Here is a 5,439-nt window from a genome sequence, read left to right as displayed (position 1 = left end):
TATTTGTTGTTGTTCAGTCGTTTAGTCGTGTCCGACTTTTCATGACCCCATGGACCAGAGCACGTCAGGCCCTCCTATCTTCCACTGCCTCCCGGAGTTGGGTCAAATTCATGTTGGTTGCTTTGATGACACTATCCAACCATCTCATCCTCTGTCGTCCCCTTCTCTTGCCTTCACACTTTCCTAACATCAGCGTCTTTTCCAGGGAGTCTTCTCTTCTCATCAGATGGCCAAAGTATTGGAGCCTCCGCTTCAGGATATGTCCTTCCAGTGAGCACTCAGGGTTGATTTCCTTCAGAACGGATAAGTTTTTTCTCCTTACAGTCCAGGGGACTCTGAAGAGCCTCCTCCAGCACCACAATTCAAAAGCATCAATTCTTTGGTGGTCAGCCTTCTTTATAGCCCAGCTCTCACTTCCATACATCACTACAGGAAAAACCATAGCTTTGACTATGCGGACCTTTGTCGGCAAGGTGATGTCTCTGCTTTTTAAGATGCTGTCAAGGTTTGTCATTGCTTTCCTCCCAAGAAGCAGGCATCTTTTAATTTGCTGTGAATGTAAATTATTGATTTTAGGGCTAAGTCTGGGATTTGGCACAACGCTTTGTCACATTACAGGGGTAGACCCTTCAGCAATGATTGCAGAATAATTGTGAATCCAGCAGTAGCAGGACATGCAAGATAGCTGCCTAGAATGGTCCCTGGACCAGATGGGTGGGGTATAAATGAAATAAATAAATAAATAAATAATGAAAAAGAACAGAACGATTCTGAGTATGTTGAAATGACATGCCATGATGCCATGAGAATCACCTCCAAAATTAGGGTTGTGAGGAGGGCAGCATTTCCTTGAGATTTCAGGTCTAAAAGCTCAGACCTGTAAAATGGATTCTAAACTTAAGTCTCTGAGCCAAATACTGATGAATTTTAATGGAAAGGCAAGACATAAATTTAATAAACAGTTAAAATAAAGTAAAACAAAGGATACTACATGAAGGAGCATGTATTTTGACAGGGGATACAGCCTGTGTCAAACATTATACTAGTTCCATTCTCAGTGGGGTATCAATGCAGCGTGACCCTCTATTAGCTGCTGGTATTAAACTTAGTGATGAATAAAAACAATGAGCAGAAAGCAAGTGCTTGAGGGACTAATATAGTAGGTTCATTAGTTACTTCAAAGTGCTGCTGCAATTGTGGGGTAGCTTCAAAAAGCTCCCAGCTTTACATTTTCCCCCAGAGGCTACTCAAGATAATTTGGGAACTTTTAAGACTCTTCACAGCTTTCAGCTTGATATGCTCTGCAGAGGATTTTATACCAATTTATTTAGAGACTAATTCCAGAGGGAAACAAGGAGGACCAGTTACATTTTTCTCCCCTCCCTTCTTGTTCCTCAGAAGGGAAATGTATTGATTTTGCTGCTGCTGTTTCACTGCTGCTCGGGGAACTGCAGGCAGTATCTGTAAAAGCTGACCTGAATCTGTTGCTAGGTTATTTCTCGCCAAATGACCAAACTCGTTTTTCAGGGCCTATTCATATGCCCATCAGTGGTCTGGGACTGCTGGAAAACAGTTGCAAAGCACCACGCAATGTCCGCCAGCTTTTGTAATCCAGTAACATGCAGCTGCTTTCACATGGTGATCCTGTTTCTGTACTCATGGCATTAGAAAACTGGCGCTTTTTGACATGCACTGAATACTAATAGCTGCAGATGGTCCCATTTGGTATTCATCATGTCATCTTATTACCAAGATATGGGGATTTGTAGTAGCTACCTACAAATTTCCAAAAAGGAAGACAAAAAAGGGCTCTGATTCGCATAAAATTGACTATGGCAAAATGCTAAATTAGAAGTGATCTTTAAAATATAATTTAAAAAGAACTACAATGCATTTCATTCGAATGAGGAAGACTGTGAGTAGGTAACCTGTGTGCCTAGCTGCTGTTATACATGAATGGGATAACTCCAAGGTTTCTTGTGGTGGAACGCCCCTCCCCAAAGTTGCTAAGCTGTTCTCTGATTCTACAGTAGTAGAGAACACTCTCCTGGATGACGTCACAGCTGCTTCTGAGAGGAGGCGTGGCTACCCATTCTTCCTCTTTCTCAAAGTGATAGGGAGCTAACTTCAAAGCCTTTATTTGGGCCAGTTCTAATGGCATTAAGTAACCATTGTCCTATCTGAACTCTGCCAACTATCTGTGAGCTTGTAAGGTTAATAAAACACAGTCCTCTTGGGGGCAGGGCAGTCTTATTCGAGGTCCTCTTCTTCTAGTTGCCCTTCAGGAGCACTGCTGGCAGACATCCTTGTGTGTGTGGCTGACTCCTTTAACTCCTCTCTCTAAGACTATTTGCTATTCTAATTATCTGGTGATCACCTAGCCCATCAGCCTTCTCATTTCGTGACCCTGCAGTTCCTGCTCTCCTTTCTTATGATTCTTTGTCTTTAAGCAGCACGCTTTTAAAAACTATATTTGGACCACGTTGTCCTTCAAATGGGGGACACCAAAAGAGAGTTGTCCTTTGGCAACATTTCAAATGAAAGACCTCTCTCCCTAAATGTAGGCATGTGACGACCCTATTTGTAGGACAACTCCTAGTGTCCTGCAGTCAACATGACTAGCAGCTGCACTGGCTGCAAGGATATGAAAGGTATCATCTGAGAAAATAACTTTCCCAAGCTTTGCACATCATATGTTTATTGTGACCAGTGAACACTGAATATTGATGTAGTGTATAAGATAGGCCATAATGTGCCTTTCAGCCAGTCTTTCTGAAGCTGGGATCCTCTAGATGTGTTGAACTGCAGATCCTATCATATCCACAGTGCAATAGCCATACTGGCTGGGGATAATAGGTATTATGGTTCAACTCATCTTCAAGAAGCCAGATTGGGGAAGGTTGCTTTAACCCAATAGCGATGTTTGAGGATGGGTTTTTATGAACTTTACTTTGTGACAGCTAATGTACAAATTGATCTACTCTGGCATTTTAATCTGTCTGTATGACCAATATTTGAGATTGGTCACATGACTCCAAGACTGGTGATGTTTGCCAGAAAGCTGTGACTTACACATTTCACACAAGCCGTATGGTTGGTAAAGCACCATCTGCCCAGCTCTCCGGATCGCCTTGCACAGTCGGCACAACAATCACTTAACAGATGGGGCTGAGTTGTGGAATAAGCTGGCATCTCCGCTTCTCATTCAGAAGCCATGGTGCTTTTTTTTTTTAAAAAAGCAAGTTTTAAATTTCATTTGTCTGAAATAACAGTAGTTGTCAGTTTCCAGAGTTTTACCATAGGTCACAAAACAAGGTACTGAAAGGACGTAAGTTGCTATCAATAAGAATGAACATTCCAGCCTATCAAAGTAATGTAAAGTAGCAAAATAATTGGCTTTGTTGGAGAGTTCTACAAAAGAAACAGATACAGTGCATTTCTGCCAGCACCCCTTGATGCTTCACTCAGAACCAGTGGTAGGCAATTTTGTCACTGATGAAGCACTTTTTTGCAGCCTCAGGATGTCCATATGGCTTTAATTTAGGGGATCAAATGTAGTTTTCCAGCACAGCCACAGACTTCTTCCATTCTTTGCTAATGTATACAGCTGCCAGAGGTGAATGACCAATGAGCACAGGCTGAATAACCCACCCTGGAGCATGGCAATAAAAAGAATTCTAGAGAGAGGTAATTTTTTAAAAGACAATTTTGAGAATCAAATTTCCTTTGGGTCTACATTGTTGTTGTTTTTTTAAATAGGAGAAAATGGGACAACGTGTTCTCATGGCAGAACACATGTAAAGTGACACAGATTGCAAAGTGGTTGCTTAGTATACTCTTCTTACTGCTTATTTCTTAGATCAGGCAACCCTGGCACCCTAATCCTATCCTTTGTGCCCAGCCATCCTTTCACCATGAAGTGGATGGAAAAGAGGAATTCCTCAAATTATGCTGACGTTACTAGTTTTTGTGTGTCATTATATGATCCATTTCCCAGGCTTCTGATATCCATGCACTGAAAGGCAAAGGCAGCTACACACAGCTGCAAATTCCAGCCATGAGTTGGGATGTTTTGTTTTGTTTCAGTTGAGTTTTCCAAATAATGATCACCAAAAACATTTCCTTATAAACGGCATCTCTATTCCATCCATGGGAGCAAGACGTTTTCTTGCCAAACAATATTTCCACCATTTCTGGACTCTCATGTTTTTGGATTCTGAGGACATAGGGAGGGCTGTACCTAGGTTAGATGAAATATTGTTTCCTTCGGGCTCCATAGGAACTTTGTTTACATCAAGTAAGGGCTTTCAATTATTTCTTTAGTCTCAACAAAGCAAATGCCATTATCAGCCGCCAACAGGTGCCTGCTATCTATCTATCTATCTATCTATCTATCTATCTATCTATCTATCTATCTATCTATCTATCTATCTATCTATCTATCTATCTATCTATCTATCTATCTATCTATCTATCTATCTATCTATCCATCCATCCATCCATCCATCCATCCATCCATCCATCCATCCATCCATCCATCCATCCATCCATCCATCCATCCATCCATCCATCCATCCATCCATCCAAGGCAGCTCACCTTGTGCTAGTGGTAAACCAGACCGCCAAAATATCTGGAGCCCTATCTCCCCACTTTGTGCCAAAGCCTCCAGAATTCCTGACAGAAAGGACAATATTACTGCCCCATTTACTGCCGAGGGCTCCATTTTCTTGGAATGCATCCTGCGCATGAAGAGAGGTATGTAAATGGTCACTGGGAGATCAGGGTCAGATGCTGTAAATATAAAGTATCTGCTTCGTTGTTTCTGCTCCAGTTTGGGAGGTTTAAACTGAAGATCCATGGGATGATTACCTGATTGAGCCATACATTGGTGGTCATGATCTGCTCAAGTTCAATCTAGGGCAGAAAAAAAAGAAAGATTGCTATTGAACATATGGATAAGAAACATCCCAAAGAAATCATATATGAATCAGTTCAATGATTTTTGCACCAATGCACCGTTGTTCTTGTCTGCTGGTGAGTCCCTTGGCGGGGTATAAATGCAGCTGCAACAGATGAAGTATAAAACCCTTGGTTTCCTGACTGCAGTTGTTTTATCCGATCAAAGGTCTTGGGTCTTCTCTGGTAGGCCCAGTCTAAACCCCCCCCCCCAGTTTATATGTTGGTATCATGCCTCCATATCTTGTTCACTGGAGCTGTGACTTCTGGAAATGGGTGATTTCCTTGGGGGGTGGCACAGGAGTATAAAGGTAATTGCAACAAAGGCAGTAAAACAGATTTGTCTTCCTCACCCCACTTGTTTTGTGGGAGGAAAGGTCTGGGGTCTTTTCCTCTTTTTTTGTTTTTAGAAGTTGTTGCCAAGCTGTTTTCCATGATGACTCAATCCAAGAAACGAACAGCTCCGGCTGCAAAATTTTGAA

The sequence above is a fragment of the Pogona vitticeps genome, chromosome 6, assembly GCF_051106095.1.
Source record: "Pogona vitticeps strain Pit_001003342236 chromosome 6, PviZW2.1, whole genome shotgun sequence".
Taxonomy (NCBI): domain Eukaryota; kingdom Metazoa; phylum Chordata; class Lepidosauria; order Squamata; family Agamidae; genus Pogona; species Pogona vitticeps.
This window is presented reverse-complemented; position numbering follows the sequence as displayed.